The sequence below is a fragment of the Rhea americana genome, unplaced genomic scaffold, assembly GCF_003343005.1.
Source record: "Rhea americana isolate MKP2758 unplaced genomic scaffold, rheAme1 scaffold_29, whole genome shotgun sequence".
Classification (NCBI taxonomy): Eukaryota; Metazoa; Chordata; class Aves; order Rheiformes; family Rheidae; genus Rhea; species Rhea americana.
Window position 1 is genome coordinate 1,849,025 of NW_028186412.1, and position 19,400 is coordinate 1,868,424.

Below are 19,400 nucleotides of genomic sequence, written 5' to 3' on the forward strand. Positions count from 1 at the left end.
AATTTTCTTTTTCATTTTGAAAGTTCTCCGATCAACACAGCTTTCCAATAAATATCTGCTGGTGTAATAGCAGTACCAATCTCTGATAATAGTAAATGGCTAGTTCTGGTAACAGCTAGCTAATTTTTCAAGTCKCAATGGGTATTTTGCCATTTGCAAATTATGCTCACCTGATAARCCAGTTTCAGAGCAAAATTTAATTCCTACAGGCAAATACATCAATCAAGGATCAGATAACACACCTAGACTCTGAATCTACCTCACAAAAATATTGACACAATCCACTCTATTTTTTGCTGCTCCTCCCTCTTCAAGGCTACTGAACAATGTTTTTCATTCCATGCCGTGATTTTCTGTAGTTTATAACTTCCCTGTAAATTGCCATTGGACTGCAGTTTCTCAAGCTGGTTATCCAAGAAATGTATGTGTAGCTGGAAGAAAATCCACAGAGCTATTTTTGATTCTTCAAAGAGAGAAGCATGTGTTTAATCRGTGAAGCGCTATCAGAGACGTTCAGTTAGGGTATAACCCTGCGAGGTGTTGCTGAGTGCTCCTCTGCCTTGCCGATTGTCCCAGTTAATGCTGACAATTCTTGGTGGTTCCCCTGCACCTTGGTGGTAGCTCAGGGTTCACTCTCACACTGCCATTGTAAAACCCACAACATTGATGCAACAGTGCAGTAAATAAAATCCTTTCTGCCTCAAAGTATAAAATATAATATGGGGTCCGTATGAGGTATCACCCCACACATACAAGCTTTCCCAAAATTTACTATTCTGCCTTCTTCTGGGACTGATGGACTAAGGACAGAAGAATTTGCAGTTCTGCTAAAGTTAGTTAATGGAGCAACATCTGAGGGTTTTCCAGGGTACCTGGATAACTCCTCCTGCTGCTGTTACGGGCATTAGATGCCCTGCAATGTACGGTATACAGGAGATGCATCTATCTATAGGTAGCACTGTRTGTGCACTACAGTCGTGAAAACTCTTATTTTCTATGATTTAACAGTGGTGGATAGAATAACACTCCTCCTGGTAGCYTTTTTTGCCTACCAATACAAACTCAAGATACAACATATTTGTTCTTCTTTCCTTCCAGTAGCTGTATTTGCAACAGGTTTTATTCCATTTTTTAGTGACTAAACCCCACACAAAACTGCAAGGAAAAAGAACATTTGAAGGTCTTTATATTTTTAATAAAGCTTTTTTCCAAATTTTCTTCAATTTTCTGATTTCATGTCATTTTTATTCCTCTGTAGTTCTAATATTTTTGTTGCTGAAGGATCAGCCTAGGGAAAAAAATCCAAGATTTAAGGTGACATGGATTACAAAATCTTTCTCTAACAAAAGATGACTGCTCTYGACTAGAAAAAGAAAAATATTAAGGTACTAATAAGAATAGATCAGATTCTTGTTTATTGCACAGAAGATAGGTAAACATTATGTTTTCATTTTTATGTATTTATTTCTCCTTAGTTGCTCATGTTGTGGCACATGACTTATGATATTTAAAGTAGCAGAATCTGCTGTTGTGATTGATACTAGACATGAATTTTCCTCAGAATTAAGAAGGAACTTATTATAGGGAGTGGATAAGAGAAGGTGCCCAGAYTGGACTTGCTTCTGGTTAAGAGTTAGAAGACCCGGCCTCAGCAGCCAGAAAACCAATAGGGCTTATTGCTCATAACACTCGTCGTGAAGAGCAAAGAAATACAGATTAGATAGGRCTGGGGCCTGATGGATGTTGCATGAGCAAAGCTGAAGGCATAAATGATGGGAGAGGTTTGAACGGGTGTTTTCTGCTCATAAGGAGAAGGGCCACATAGAGGAACGCAATGAACATTGCAATACTTGTAGGAGGCAGGACCTGGTGCTAAAAACTTCTGATGACTTGTGGCTGTTATTAAATTGTTCTCACGTGTTTTCAAACTAATGTGTAAGCCAAGGTTAAAAACAGCACATCAGTCTTTTGTGATTATTTTGACTCTGCCTTGTATATCTGAAATAATACATTTATTTACATTTCCTGTTGCATCGTCAATGGAACTAYAGTTCATAATTGTACAAACAACTCTGATCTCTCTTTTTGTTTGACTGACAAAGATTTTAAAATGGCATTATAGTTGTTATAAATATTGTTCAGAACCTAAAYTGATTTTGTCAGCTTGGCAGCTGTCATCGCCAATGCTAAATTGGAGTTATTCTCTTTAGCTGGCAATAGCTAAGTGAAATTGGCTAAAGCAGTGACAGGACATGGTGCATTGGTGAGATTTTCCTGTCCTAATTCCTTGATTTTCTGAAAAAAAAGAGACTATGACAATATTATCCATAGGAAGGAGATATGACCATCTGAGTATTTTTATTTTTTCTTTTTTTTTCTGTCTTTTGAGTTTATTTCTTTCTAAAGACTTTTGAAGGTGATAAAAAGAACAATAAAAATTTAACWTTTACAAAGGAGAAAAGGACTTTTCTTAATTTTATATTTTCTTTGTAGAAGGAAAAAAGAAACAAAATACTAAACAGTGTGCTGGCTTGTACTGCATTAACTTCACAGTATATTATATGCAAATAGGCAAGGCCTGTGATGGTCAACRAACAAGGACAGCTGAGGGTAAGACACGTGATATCAGGGTGTATAGGAATGGGAGACACAGCAGATTTATTTTTGGATTTCTAGCTACCCTGTAATATTTAATCTGCTTGTGCTATGAGAATAAAAGTTATCTAGGGGCAGAATGCCATGATCTTTCTTTAATCATTCACCTTGGACATCAACGGCAACATAGAATTTATGTTCTAAAGGAATAGTTGARAAAAATGGAGAATTGCTCACCTATTTTTCTTTCTTTCTGTTTTCTTTTTTAATTTACCAACCTGAGCTTTATAAATAAGCAAAATTAATGTAGCTATATGTTCTCTGCTCTCCAGAGTACTTTTATTGTATATTGTCTCCCCTTCACTGAATTCAGGCTGTACAGATGTATCGTCTTCCTTTTCTCCTGTCTCTTCTGTAACGCTGGAAGTATTGGATAACACTTCTTAAAATGATGGCACCTTTGCTATGCTTAGCAAGTCATCACACCATCAGGAGGAGGGCAAGATCCCTCCCATTTGTCCCCAGAACAGTMAAATAGTTGTACTGAACTGTGTTGAAATTACAGAATTGCATGTGTAAGATGACCAACTCCTGCTTCCAGGAGATCTGAGTCACTTGGAGCCACTAGGCTCCACATTTCTCATTAATCGCTGACTGTGTTTACTACATAAAAGGTTACCCAAACCCCCTCTCACCTGAAAGCAAAGAATATCGAGAGGAATGATATATACTTAAGTATATATCATTATTTAACTCCTCACATTTCAGGACAATATATCTTTTCTGAAGGATATGAGTTGTCATTGAGTCTGGAAACATTCTCCACCCTTTAATCTMCGCATAAAAAGCTCAAAACAGATGATATCTCCACTTTCTGCTCCAAATGTGATGCAAACACCTGAGATTCTTTTCATTTTATGTCCATTAGCTAAGTTTTCTGAAATATTAGAAAGGTGTAAATGCAGGTGGATGAGACCTGTGGCAGAATTTTCAAGTTAAGGAAATAATGTGTGTTATTTTATTTTGTTTTTTTCTTGCTGAAACASAAGGTTTTCTTCACTGAAAATTTTAAATTGTGATATAAGTAAAATGTTTCCCACCCATTTGATTTGAACTCTCTCATATGTTTTTAGCTTAAGGTTCTCCTCAGCTAGGATTATTGTTTTATACACTTTCACTGTTGAAATGAAGGACTCACAGCTCTAAATTTTCTCTTTGAATTTACTAGAAATAGGCCAAACTATCACAGGACTTTGCTTAACTGTATACTAAAACTATGAAAGGTTCAAATAATGCTGACATCCTTTTGCCCTAGTTTCAGTTTTATTCAATTTATAAACTCAGTTTAATTTAAAATCAGATTAATTCTTTTAATAAAGCTTTGGCCCTTTAGTAGTTYACCCTGTGGGGCCAAGCAGTCCCATAAGCACAAATCAAAAAAAAATTGTGTGTTGTATGCTGCTCACACTTAGAAAAAAATGACCAAGGCACAAGCAATACTTATCTGTCTATTTTCAACAGTAATCTACATAACCCTGTTTAATGATATCCTCACTCTTCTATTTTCAATAAAAAGTTKTAAATAATCCAAATAATCATGGAAAAAGAAACAAAAGAGACAAATGTGCCAGGGATTATTTTTTCTTTCCAATTTTTCAGATATTTTTATGTTGGGACATATCACAGTAATAACGTGTGGATAGATGATGCTAATTTTTATGGAGAAATTAATATACCAAGAATCTAAGGGAACATMCCTAATGAGAAAAGTAGAAACCATAACATTAAATTTAATAAAAACTACTATTTAATTATTTTTGAGAGCTTATTTTGCATAACCTGGTAGCCCTCTTGGCATCATTTCTCTGCTGCTTTGCATGAACCCTATAGTGAAGGGTAGAAAGGTGACAAGGCATCCTGAGACAGCATTCATATTCAGATACAAGTGTCACTCTGCCTATTAACCATACTGCTCTTCTGATCTGGCAGCAGAGGTTGGAAACTGAATTGTAAAACAATTRCAATTCCAACTAATTATCAGGGCAGAAGAGAATCACAGGCATTTCCCTACCTCAGCTTCACCTTATTTCCCTTGGATCTGGTACTCAGGGCTGTGCTTTTCGGGCTTTTGTTTCTTGGAAGAGAGTGGATTATCTCTRAGTAAAAAGAGACATAATTCCACATTTATTGTAGAAACTCAGAAAGTCATCTTAAGTAGGGGCATAAACATGAAATTATTGGCAAGATGAACAGAAATGAGTGCTATCAACCCAATAAATTATGTTGCTCTCCTGAAATCAATAAGAGTGTTCATGACTCTTAGTTAAAGAGGATACCCTCCTCCCCCCCCCAAAAATAAAAAAATAATAATAACATATTTAGGTTTAGGAAATTAAAAAATAGTAAGTATGGAGGGAAACAAGATATTCTCCTACTTCTTCTTCTGACTCAGTTGTGACAACTTCCTGGTGTAATTAGGGAAATGTGGACACCATATAGAGGTTRGTAAGGCTGCAGATCTGCACAAGAGTAAATTCAGTTTGGGATGCTGACAATATGAAAATAAAATTAAAAGCACTGTAGCCACAGGACACAGAGTGCTTAACCAGTAGAACTCAGCCTGCTGGCTCAAATGTGTTTGGAAAAAAAAAAAAAAAAAGAAAAAAAAAAAGAAGAAGAAGAAGAAGAAAAAAAGAAAAGAATAACTTAATTTCTGCCTACTTTCCTCTAGCTCAGATAGTGCCAGTTTGTGCAAAACTAACTTTATGCTGAATTAGCTATGAATGTATTATGTGTCAGATGATTCAACAGAAATATCTTTATAACTGTTCTTGATTATATTTGGGTACTGACAACCCAGTAGCGTAGAAGCCTGATGTTATTTAATGCAGTACTCCCTAAGGCAGGAGCCTCCAGGCTTAGTCCTGAGCTGGTGTTAGGATACATGTCACGGATTCATTYATGACTGTTGCATTATGACAGTTTGCAGAGAAAACAAATTGTCTTGATATTTTCTTCCACATAATGGTAACCTCCAAGGTGATGGTTTACCCAGTATTCTGGCTAAAGGCCAACTTGCATGTGTATCAAAACTGTCTCTGCACTTTCAGTTTGCAGTATTCTTAATTTCCGACAGTAAACCTGTGCATTCTCTAAAGCACGGAGGAATTCTAGATGCTTCTTGAAAAAGCTTACACTCTGATAATTTCCTCAGAAGTGCTTAAAATAAAGGTTGCCAAGACAAAAATCAGTGTCAGAAAATAATCTCCAACCAATAAAAGATTTGCAGAAACCACGGCACATTTTTTGTGCAATGTAAAATTGAACTCTTATAAAAAAGTGAAAAAAAACGAGCAGGTGTCAGCACCACTTATATTTTTTGCTTCTTGTTTCAATAGCCCTTCATAATGAGGACTTTCAGCTTTATTCTGCTTGTAAGAGTTATGCTATCTGAGAATTGATTGAAACTGAAAAAATACCAGGGTCTCCAGATAATGTGTATAGGTGAACCTCACAATAGRCAATATTTTTGTTTATATAAAAAAATCTGAAATGCTATCATCCTGAACTACTGCGATTCCAAACATTTACTGTAATTTTCCTTTAATGATCAGCATAAAATCCCAATGGAAGATAACGAAGGTAGTGGTAACATGGAGAGAACTATTAAAAAGAGGCAGCCAGGATGTCTGCCCTCCTGCTTTATCGCTAATATTGCAGAAGGTTTTACATTATGCTGTCTTGGGTTTCAAATTAAATGTCAAATTCGATTTGCCACAGGAAACATGAAGTGTGTGACTGCCCTTAGAGGGGTAACCTGGCAGCACAATTTCATAATTGGTGTCTGCCCTAATTCTGTGTTAAAGTACAGGAAGGGATGTTGTTTGACTGCAGTCATGTCTCGCTCTTCACAAATAAACAGTCCACCCCCAGCTGGCCTAAAACAAATTTGGTTGAAATTTGAGCCCTGAGTAAAGTTCACTGGCTTTGTTTAAAATCTTTAGGAAAATAATGTTAAATACAGTATGATTACAGATACAAACCTCCCTGATGGGATCATGGCACTGGTTATGTCTTTATGTCTCTGACATTTAGCTCATAATAGAATGATATTTGTGAAAGAAAATGAAGAGGTGCTTATTCCATTTACAGTGCTTTATTTTTTTGCCTTTCTAKTCAGACAAGCTCATGTTTTAATAATGAGATTTCTAATCCACTTTAATATCCTATCATTATATCTTAGTAAGCTATCTGCTGTATAAGTAATAACAATGAGGTATGTTTAAATATAAAAATGCATCTTTAAACATCTAGACACTTTTAGTGCTGGTTGTAATTAGAAAGTTAAGAAACATGTGCAATTAAATATGCTCATAAAAAAAAAAGAGAAAACAGATACAACTGTAACACTAGTGAATTTGTTTCATCATTAATAATCTTCAGTATGACAGTTTAAAAAGCTATTGCAATGTTTCAAGTGCAAAATAGATAGGAACAAAATTACTAACATTTAAACCACCATAACTGTTTTAGAACAACAATTGACTGGTTTAAGAATCTTCTGCAAGATAACTTTATCCTTAGAGGTGAACTTTCAAATTCCATATATTTATCTATAGTTATAATAGTAAAGTTTCAAAGATAATTTATTTTTTACTGTAGAGTAAATAAATTCTTTCCTATCCTGAAATCAGGTCACACTGATATCTAAATAGATATTTTCAATGCTGGAAAGAAGTATTAATAATGATGAGATAGTCTAGTTCAACCATCTAAATAAAACAGATCACATTTTATACCTTTTTAAAAATTCATCTGGATAGCTTGACATTGACCTAAACTGTATATTTCAAAAATACATACAGTATATTTTTGAACTGGTTGCAAAACTATCTAAAAAGTGACTTGTGTCTCTTAAGCTTCGGAAACTTTTATCCCACCTTGAATTGGAGATGCAACCATTTCGACCTGTTTCATTTTTATACAGAATTTTCTTTTCTGAAAATATATGAAGGAATACCTTTGTGCTTATGCAAAATCCTTGTAAAATGGATATGTAATCTTATCAAGGGGTCTGTACATATAGTTCACCTTAAGCTGGAGAACCCATACTTTATTCTCTTTCTAAAAGAGAATTTGCAAAAGAAAAAAAAGATTGCAAAAAATGTATTTTAAAAGTATGTAGGGTTTTATTTAGAAGAGTTTTTAGCTAAAATTTTGTATTTATTTGATCATAYATTGTATTAACCTCAAAAAATCTTTGACTAATTTGTACTGTCATATGTCAAAACTGGTCTAGTTACCTAAACCTGAGGACAGAACAAACATGAAATTTGCCACAGTGACTAACACGTGTATTGACCTGGAGCTCGAGGCTAAGAAGTCAAAATAAGTTTTCTGCATAACACTGTAATCTTTATAATTTCTGGATTGGCACAGAAAAAGACCTGTAACATATACTCTCTGACTGTTCGCATATAACCTGTTTGTGTACAACTGCTCTCTGTGCCTCCCAGCCTCCGCATGCGTGGACCAGCCTCTCCCACTCCCKACAGGCAGCCTATATCTGCTCTTTACTGAGGTCCTTCTGACAGACTGGCAGCAYCACGTAAGGCCCAAATGCAGAAGTYAACCAGCGTATTGAAGGATCTTACTTTGTCCTTTGCCCACCTTTGGTAACCAGCACTGTACCTTCTTGGCTGCTTTGTGAAGTGAATAGGTCTGCCACATCTTAAGAAAATTTATTGATCCTTTTCATGTGCAGTATTGAATATACTGGTGCATAATACACCCTGTTATGCCACAGTTGATTTGTCTGGAAGGGAGTGTATAAATAAACTGAATTTACAAGTCCACTGAGAGATGGTGGCCACTACTKCATTGCATGACATATGCACAATCTGCAGTTTTTTATATCCTCRCAGAGAGCTGAGTGGTGATGCTGTTTTATGCATAGTATCATTAGTCTGGCACTTGTATTAAGTGGAAGGCCTATACTATACTTATTTTATACTAGTTGATAATAATACCAGCTGCAAGTGGCAGTCAAGAACGTTTCCTTATTTGCAGCCATCTTCTCTCTTTTCACTAGCTGGCTGCTGCAAAAGGAAGGCCAGGATCAGCTACTCTTCTGTGCATTAGAGGTGGATCTACAGGGTACAGCTGAGACACAAARCAGCCGTAGTATTATGCTGGTCCTATCACCGTTCTTAATCTCCCTGCTTGGCAGAGAAAAGACAGTTTCCAGGTGTGATTACTCTGGCACATCTTATGATCTCCTGAGAGAATATAAAAATAAATACATGGGTCTGAGAAGAGAAGCATAAGAATATAWTTTTTTCCTCTTTTTTTTTGTTGTAAAGAAATCAAGCCCAATAATGCAGGTTGAGGGTAGGTCCCCAAATTCTATAGCTGCAAATACCTGTTCTCTGAGGGTTTCTATGGGCCAAAATAAAATTGCTTGAATATATTACCTGAATGACTATAGCAGAATTATGAAGAATATTTCACATAGAGAAAGAGCAATTTTAYTGCAAGAGCTCTGGCCTATGAGCCAGTAGACATCAGATCAGTTTTTCAGCTCTTGTGGAGACTGCATATTGAGCTAGAACAAATGACTGAAAAGTGGGCTGATCTCATTCAGCTTTAGCCATCTGAAAGTTAATTTTGKACTTTAAACTAGCTGCCTAGCCTTCTGCTGCAATCAGGTTTCTATCACAGTTAGCACAACGAATAAAGTTGTTCATCTCAGTCCAAAATAGCTGTCCAAAATGGTTTGAGTGAGTCATCCTTAAGGCTGCCTATTTCTCCTCATTGATTAACAAGAGAACTTAGATAACTAATTTCTGAAGGGTGAAATTATTTGTATTTTTTTCTTTTTGCTCTTTAGCACCAACTGATTGAATGTGATTAATACTGACACAATTGGAAAAAAAAAAGTTGAAGAGAGTGTCATAAATGCTTGTGAGACTTTAAGAAATAACAGTTATTAGAAAGTTCATACAAATAACCAGAGAGCATAACAGGTAGCTGTGGTCTAATCTATGTTCATTTCASTTTACATTTTAAGAAACTTGAAAATCACCCACATGAGGTGGATTTATGTTGCAGTGCTCACTCACAAACCTAAACAGGAGCAGTGGGGCTCTTTAACGTGCTTCATCCTCAGCAGCTCCTTGTTCATAATGTTGAAATAGGAGCTGAGAGTTGGAAAATGCCAGTCAGCTTGACAGATGAGTGGAAAAAACCCAAACCAACCACTTTCCTTCTCATAAAGCCTCCCTCAATAGGCTTTTTATTCAGCGGGGAACATGCCCCATAGTGGAGCACTGCATGCTGCAGCTGCCACAGAGCCTGGGAGCAATACAGTGACTGAGAGATGCACCTATTCGAAGCACCTCGTACCTACAGGTATACCCAGAGCCACTCGATTTGCCCTAATTTTTCATGCTGTGCTTAGGTGAATGCACCCAAATAGCAGCACCTCATTATTGATAGCACTGCACAGCTGAGAACTACTTTTGCCACCTTCACTGTGCACGATGATGACATTTTATCAATCTCATTTGCAGTGAGAATCCTAAAATACAATCCAGCCCCCTCTCACAGCTAGCAGATGATCCCAGAACTGATTCAATATTAAATTGATCTTCTTGGTTAAATGATCTTTTCTAATCTCCACCTCATTAGTAGCTGATTTTGTTTAAAAAATAAATAAATAAATAAAACTGTGAAAATCCAGTCATTTAATAGAAATGCTATCATTTCCTTGCTTTCATCACCTGCTTGAAATACCTGTGTTGGATAGGGAGATATTATTTATTTCACATTCAAACCCTCTTTTTTAAATATATATGTGAAATGAGGTAGCAGTCTAAATGTTCACTGAGTGGTGTAGAAACTGTGATTGATCTGCATTTCAGAAATAGCCAATTTGCTTCCTGTGTGCCATGGCATTCTCTACTTCTTTGAATTTGAATGGTGTCCTTGAAAGCTATATTAACAATATGAATTTATATATATATATATATATATACACATACATACATATATACACACACACACACACACATACACACGTACTCACACAAACACACACATATATAAATATATATAATATATAGTGTATATATATTTATATAGTGTGTATATATATGTATTAATTTGGATGTTGGAAGTCCTGACTACTTGCCAGGAAGAACCTGACAAGAAAATGTTCTAGTGCAAAGTAAGCTTTTAATACTGTTAACAGTAAATTAAGTGTTCATAAAATAATTGAGAAATACAGATGCTAAAACTCATGCTTTATTAAATTTTCTTTACAATATGTTGAACTATTATTAAATCTTGAAAATAAATGATATTTCCTTGTAGCAATAATCAGTCCTACAAGACATCRTGCTTTTTTACATTGACTCAATATCATTTCACTTTCACATGTCTTGTAACAAATTCCGCTGACGTTTCACTGTAAAAATGTCTTTAGTATGACTTTTACCAAATATTAACTTAATATAATTTTGTTAAATTTAAACCATTTTGTAAATAGTATTATAAAATAGACTTTGGACTGAGCAAATTAATTCTTTATTGAAAGTAAGCAGGCAGATGAACCCAACAGAGGTTATGTTGAGCATATCCAGTATCTGTGATAATCAAGGTCTAACAGTTAATTTTACATGTAAATATATCAAGGAACACTCAACAGGCAAGCTCTTTTTCAAAATTCCTTGCCAAAATATCTCCTCTGTTGATGATGAACTTTGTAACGTCTAAGTCCTTGCTTTCCTAAAGCCCCAGACGCTCCATGGACTGAATGTTACCAGTCCTGACGCGCGTGGCCGCAAGGGAAGCGGGAAGGTCCTGAACATCCTGAGCTGCTGACTGTGGCAATTTGGTTCACATCTTCCAAGTCCTGACTGAAGACGCAGAGCCTGTGCAGGGACAGAGGCTCCTGTGCTGACTGGAAGGCCTTATTTCAGGACTTTAAACAACACAGCTTCAAATATGACCTCAGCCTTTCCCCAAGCGTATAACGAGCCTGTTATAGAAACTTTAGYCAGGGATATTTAGCTCATTACACTTATTGATTTCACACCTTTGACACTTTGGAGTATTATTAGTAGTTGAGTTGCACATTAGGCCCACATACTTCGCTTACTAAATGCAGAGAAAAGTTTTTTTCTTAAAAATACTACCAAAAYCATCAGTACTGTATCTATTCTTTGTAGGTTACACTGTTCTCCAGTATTCCTTTCAAATTCAGATATGTGSGTAACAATAACTTAATTTCAGACTCTCTTCAGTTTCTGCTCTTCCAAGTCCCTGCAGAACATCAGGATTGTTTATCACTAGTTATTTCTTCATTRTCAGAGAACATGTTCCTTTTTCTTAAGCAAAGGGAAAAATATTTGTATTTGAAGTAGCAGGGATCTGAGATTTCTTATAATATATATCAACACAGGAAAAAGAAAAGTTACATTTTTGTCTTGGGACAAGTCACATCCATTCCTCTGAGCAGTGTCACCACTGTAGAGCCAAAGACTTGCCTCTGGTTTGAGAGATGATATAGATTTAAGTAATCACCTCTTACATGCTGGTACAGATAAACTCATAAATGTGCATATGATGGAAAAAGGAAAGGAGGTTGTAGCAATGGAAAAAAGCACTTTGATATCAGTATTAGAGTATCTATGAGAAAAGCTTCTCTTCTTAACAGTTTTAATTTAAGAAAACAAACCTTCATAGTTGCATATAAGTGTATCCTAAATTCTAAAAAAAAAAATCAAATATTAATTATAGTGGGTATTATTTTTATTAAAAAGATTGTGATTTTACTGAGTCAAGTTCAAGCTTCTTGAACATTAGTGTTGACAACACTGTTTTAGTACACATGCTCCAAGTATTCATATGCTCTTTTCAGAGTCAGAACCATGAGACAGCATCYAGTCTGTCACTACCAGCCAAAGCAATTCATTAAAACATACGGAATAGTGAATGTTTTAATAAAGCGTCTACCACCAGTACAGAGAATTAAAACAAACTGCAAAGCAATTTGGCAGAAATTCTGGGGAAAATAAAAAAAAATACAGATAGTACTATGTGGAAATCAAAACTGCTTCTGCTAATTCTTTGTGCAGAAAAGGAAGTTAAATTTGTTGGGTAAATTATTGGCTGCATATTATATGCATCTAATTTATTTTAGAACTTTGGCTTATATAAATTGCCAACAGCCTAATTTACATCTTCCGTATCCAAAAAAAGTGTTCAAAAATCTACATATTTTGGGARTAGATCAGAATAAGAACGCAACAGGAAAAAAAAAGAATTTATCTTTACTTTTAAAAACTACCAGAAGGACTGTAAAGTTTGTTCAAATTGTGCTATTGTGCAAAAGAAATGTATACAACATAGTATGGTCCAGATAACATCATTTTCTTTCCTTGTACTGCACTACTAATGAAGCCAATCAGCTGTTCCAAACAGACCAGTTGGATTTTTCCAAGATCCAAGTTTATATCTGGGAAAAAAAAGTTGGTGTTTAGCTGAAATGATTTCAAAAATTCTTTTAACGAGCACCTAATTGATGTGTCTATTCTTCAACTGTATTCTTTTCAAATAGTAAGTGATTCCAGATTCTACTTTATATTCTTAGGGTTAAAATATAAATGCTTGCTTAAAAGAGCCCAAATATTAAGCTGGAGATAAWWAATAAATAAATAAATAAATCCAGCAAAAAAATCCCCTCAAAATAACAAAATTGCTCAGATCAAAACCAGCTAAACACTGCTTGTAAATGTGCCTTTATACCACTTTCAGTTTTAATGAATGATCACTTTCTTCCACAACTTAAGACATTATTAAAAAAAAAAAAAGTTTAAAAAGCACTTGCACTACTTATGTCCTTTTTTCTTTCTCATTTTTAGAAGAGTTTCTTTTTCTTAATAGATATAGTGAAACTTCAGCTTTCTGTTCTAAACATATAGGTATACTTAATTTATCCTATTATGTTATTCAGAAACTCTAAAAGTGAGATTAGTCATTTAAAGTATCAAATGACAGTCACTGATAGTAAAGACCCAAGGAGTACAYCCCTTCACTGATTCTAGGTCACGGAAGATTAGATTATTTCTTATACACAGATTTTTCGTCCTCTTTTGTACACTATTTCATAGAAAGCACTTTTTCCTGCATCAATATGCACACACGGTGTGCAGTGTGGTAGTCCCACGTGCGATACCTAAGTCTGTCAGATTGCACGAGGAAGGCACYGTACTCCCCAGTTCCTAGCTGCGCGGTATCACCCTCGTATTGCCATGTACTCCATTTGCCCGTCTGGCCAGCAAAATGTTTGACAGCTCTCCTTCACCGAATAAACAAAAAATATACAAAAATGTTTGAAAAGGGCAGCCAGGGAGGTAGGTTATATGTGTAAAATTCCTGGAAACGCTTGGGTAGTATACGGAGAGCTGCCAAAGGAAACGTAAGTAAAGACGCAAGATCCTTTTGTTACTACAATATTCAAGATCTAGGTAGATTTTGAAACGGTGTGAAATGGCATATTTTKCAAACAATTGTCTGACTGAGATAAACTAACATATTTACAAAATATCCTGATAGGAAGGTCAATGTYGAACATTCATGGCTTGATTCAGAACATCTCCCTGTCATTGTACTCTGCTTTTACATTTTAATATGAGTGTGAAGCAGGACTGAGTTTTGCTTTACACTGATAGGGTCAGATTAGGTAGGTCATAATTAGAAGTTGTCACTTAGACTTATTTTAACTACTTTTCTCAGCTCCTTATGTGGTGCAGATTGTCACAGCTCCATTTTCTTTAATGAAACTTTCATTATAAATATTTCCTGTTCTCCAGAGGGTTAAAAATCATAATACTTCAAGTAGGTGACAAAGTTGTTCGAGTTTATTTTTTATTACAATTTACCCATTGCTCAGCTCCAGCTATTCCTCATCCTTTTCCTGCTCTAAAGTATGTTATTAGATTATTTATTATGATTGTCTGCATAATGCAGACCATGCAGTTTCATGTATCTACTGTTATATATCTTATCTGCACTTGTTTCAAATGAAAATGTTTATTTTAATATACTCCCTAGAAAAAAAGCCAAGAATATTGTTTATTTTGTGACTGACACCAATTACAATCTTTATTATTATTAATAATTTTTAATGCAATTCAATAGGCTTAGTAGTACCTTAGTAATAGTAACAATCTCACACTTTAATRCTGGAAATTTTGATCTATTGTCCTTGTTTATGCAACAGAGGAATCATCTGGTTAACATATAATTTCTGTGCTACACCRTTACAAAAACAGCTAAAGAGAAATGAGGAAAAGACAAAGGAGAAGAAAATGTAGAAAATTCAGGGTGGGGTAGAGCCATGCTCTACCCTCTTTAACAGATATGGCCATCAGGGAAAAAAATTAAATATTAATGAAAATACTTATTTCCCAAAGGCCTGACCAGYAAAGAATGCTGAAAGAGATAACTCACCAACCAAAGGAATACATTGACTGAAAAGCAGATTATCACTGAAGTGAAAAACAAAGGCAGCTGACATTAATAATTAACTGAGAAGGTTTCCTGTGGAGGTTTGGATGAGCTACAGGCAGTATGTGTAAAGTCACTTCACTACCAGATTGTTATACCCTATTTCAGAGAAGCTCATATTAAAACGTACAAGCTATATTAAGTTTGCCTGGTCTAAGTTACCTRGAAGTACAGTCCTAATTGGGAATTTTTATCTGTGTTGAAAGCTGTACCTGCTGTGCTGTATAAATGAAACCGATGGGCTACACCTTTAGCTTGTTGCAGGAATCTCTGTGCTAGCACCTGCATAGATGCTGTTATCTTGCGCTCCCACTGTGCGTGTGTCTGTCTGTGTGCATGCACACGTGTTTGTCCTCACATGCAGCAGAAGGACTGTCAGAGTAGGTTACGATTTGAGATGCTCACRTAGGAGTCAAAATGGAATAATAAAATGGGAACCTGCTCTTACATTATGCAATTATTTTTTCTCCAGCTGTGTTGAGCTTTGCCTCTGKACGCTTACTGTGACTACGCTCACCTACAGCGTAGGTCACCCAAAGCAGCAGCTGTGGGGTGTAGCTAAGCAGTTTGATTATAATCTAGAGCAGCCACGCTGTCCCCAAAAGGAAGTTAATAGGGGAGCGAAGTTCCCCTAGTGCTTCAGGAGCTTGTTGGGCCCTCAGGAACCGTTGTTGTGGTCGTGGGTCACAACCTGGAAGAGTTAAAGGTCCCTGGTCACAGCAAAGAGGACCTCAGAGGCTTCCTACGTGGATATGACATGTTAGGTATAGAAAAGGAACATTTTGTAACTTCGTGTTCCTCCAGTCAAAGACCACACTCACATCYATATAGATCCAGATGAAACGGGTTATATTTTGGACTGGGTTGCTAGAAACAAATCTATAGTGTGTTAATGTTATTGATATTACCAGTGCAATAGYTAAAAACATAGAGCTCAAAGATATATTATGATAATATGTAGTGTACTAGCCATGAGATAGGAAGCAAAGATCTGAAGAGCTGTAGAGAAAAGGAAGACTAATCTGTATTAAGTAAACAGTATTTTTTCAAATTTATTAGTAGATGCTTTACACAAGAAGTTAACTGGAAGAAATTGGAGTCTATTTCAACTCCATTTGCCAGTAGTGAAAGTATTTGAATTTTGCTAGAGCAGGTTGTTCTTTCTAGATTGGTTTGTATTTGCTTTTTTTTTCTTTTTTTTTAACAGTTTATAACATATATAGACATATTGCACTTAAGAAACAAAAAAAAAAAGGTGCCAAGCTGTACACTTTAAATATGCCTGCTGTGAAAGATATGTGCACTATCTTTTAAGTCGAGCTTTTTTGCAAATGTATGAGATTCAAAACTGCAATATCCATACAGCTTTGGAGTGGTATCTGTACATAATATCCAGAGTGCTGCCACACACATTTCAGTTATTAACATAAGTAACTACTGGAACAAAATTCCTCTGAGAATCTGTCAGAATACCTGCCCTTTTGCATAAAAAGCTCTTTGGAACTAGACTTTTAATTGCATTTGGACCAGCTTTGTCTTTTGGATTGTCTATCATATTATTGCAAGATATTTTTAATTTTCCTAACAGAGATTTTTCTTTGTCTCACCAGGCTAAGCTTTAATGAAGAAACGTCAACGTTGCTAACAATTGCACAAAGAGGGACTGAAGACCTTTGAGACCAATGATGTGGTTGTCATGGAAACTGTTTCTGTTTCTGTCAATCACTGGGTGTCTTTCAGGTAAAACCAAACAAAAACAAGAAAACTCTGCTTATTGTTTCCAGACTTTTTAACTATAAACAAAAATATTATTAAAACTATTTGTCTAAATCCTGAAATTGTAAGAATTTATAAAGATTTACAAGTGTGTTTACATYTGCTTTTAATTTGAAAGTAAAATGGAATAACATTAGAAACAAAGGAAAAGTGGAGTAGCTACACATTCCATTTTAAAATACAATGCTAACTTTTTTATTARAAAGGGTTCCCCTTTCCAATTATTTGGAAAAAGATTGATTAGCAAAGTGTTTTCTTAAAGACTATCAGCTGCAGAATTGCTTGATGATTTGGATTCTGCAAAATTCTTAYCTTATCCTAGTTTTGGAAACTATCAAGTTGCTGTCTTTCTTAAAGCACGTATATTTTATTGCTTAGTCTGATTTTCTTCTGTACACTAAGTGCAGTTCTTCTGCAGYCTTTTTTTCCTGTGACATTAGCTTAGTTGGCATTATCTTTTCAAGTAATAAAATGAGTTAATCAATAATAATTTAGGCTTCTCATATGAAAATCCTTGTAATTTGATAACATATTGTCTCTAATTAATCTCTTTGCTGACCTGTTTTCTTGATGTTGTCCCTTACACTGTCTATCAACAGTTTACTAAGCCATCCTCTCCTCAAATTCTTCCAAAACTTAGTGATTTTGTGACACTATGAGATCAATTTTTGTAACAGTAAATTAAATAAAATATGGAAATTTGTTATAGTACTGTGATATTGAAAATAGGAATGTAAAAGAGTCTGGGTATGGATATTGGTGTATATATGTTTGATGCATATACAACATGGCCAAGACTAGTCTGTTTTTTYTCATGTAGCTTGATAATCTTGTGCTTTTACAGTTCATTTTTCATGATCATAGGCACTTTGGGACAGGGAATGTTTTTCTTTTTGTCTGGTATTGTTAGGCACATTATCAGTCTTGGTAGCATTCATATTTTGGTGATTCTAGGAGTACTGTCATACAACTGCCATCTATTAATGCAATTTTAATTTTATTAAGTTGAAAATTTTTTATTRTTAAAATTTCCAAGAACTCCAACAAAAAATTCAGGAACATTTTGTAAATTCAAAATAGAATTGAAGAATTATATCTTCAGTATCACAATCCTTATGATTAAAAAGTCAGCAGTTGGCAGCAGGTCTTATACAATGACATTAATGTGCCTAAGCCTGCAATTAGTTTCACAGCTGGAATTTTTTTACCATTTTAGAAGTCAACTAGGTTAAAATGAATGCATGTAAGTAGTATGGTTTGCTCCAGACAGGACTATCTATCCCTGCACCACACTATAATGTATTGTAAGTTATGTGATGCATTTTATATACTGGAAATTTCATTTACTAGAATTCTGCATACAGGAATGAGTTTGAACTGTTGTATCTCAGTCATTTTGGGCGTATATCTACTAAACTAGCATCTTGCAAAGGCTTGAGCATTAGCAGTGACCAACATTAACACAGCACTGAAATAAGAAGCTACTTTGGAATCTAAACTGGAAATCAGTATTTACAGGAGTATTTTATTTAAATAATACTATTACTCTGAAAACTCTTGCTAGTCATTTAGCACAATGCTTAAATTAGGTTACTACTCCTCTTTTGCATTAATGTTTTACTTAGACTTGACAGTTTCTAAAGMATTCCTTTTCTATTTCATGATTAGTCAATTAGATCTCCGACCTGCTGCTGTTTTGGTATGTGACTTTAGGATACTTAAAGGATTATTCCATATTACTGGAGTAGAATTAGAGTCTTATTGGAAACAGTTTTTAATGCAGTACCGTCTTCAYGTGCTGTTGCATGTAATGTGATAACATATACATTTTCTCACATACATAGATAATTTTTACAATGATTTCATTAATAATGATCACTCATTAGCCAATTTAATACTATAAGAGCTGAAATCAATCAAAGATAACAAAACTGGGTCCAAAGTTATTTTAATTAGATTGTSAACATAACTACTAATTTTCTGTCAACTTGCCTTTCGTATTTGATCACATCAGTCTGCACTTATAGCTATTTTTATATTGCAGCGCTTACTAGAACATGTTTACTACTGCAAATAGTTTCTACAGCYGATGCAATTCGATGTAGCCTGGTAAGTTAGATGCTTGAATGTACTGTTCTTAAAGACAGGGCAATAGATATTGATGCTGCTTCAGTAAGATAAAGTTCATTCAATTCCTGTTGTTTTGGGCTATGTTAAAATTCAGTACTTATCTATTAAATCATAAGATCATGGGATCATTCTTATCAGCAGCCAATGTTTGGAAGGGAGTACTACGYTGTTTTATTGATTTTGCAGTGGTGAGGGAAATCATACAAGAAGAAAATGGATGACCTGTCTGGTTTGTGTCAAACCTATTTTTCTATTATTTTTATCTTAAAGCTGGCACAAGTATTTTGGGTATTGCTTATGCATTAATGTATGCAAGTGTGCTTGAG

The 19,400-nt window shown here is 35.1% G+C and overlaps 1 long non-coding RNA gene across 1 annotated transcript in view; it reads left to right on the plus strand.

The window, feature by feature from the left end:
* LOC146593531 (uncharacterized) overlaps positions 1-19,400 on the plus strand; it is a 343,928-nt gene that overhangs the window by 283,865 nt on the left and 40,663 nt on the right. The window contains exon 3 of the long non-coding RNA XR_014896353.1: positions 16,779-16,908. This is a non-coding gene — a long non-coding RNA (uncharacterized LOC146593531). The remainder of the gene's footprint in view (positions 1-16,778; positions 16,909-19,400) is intronic.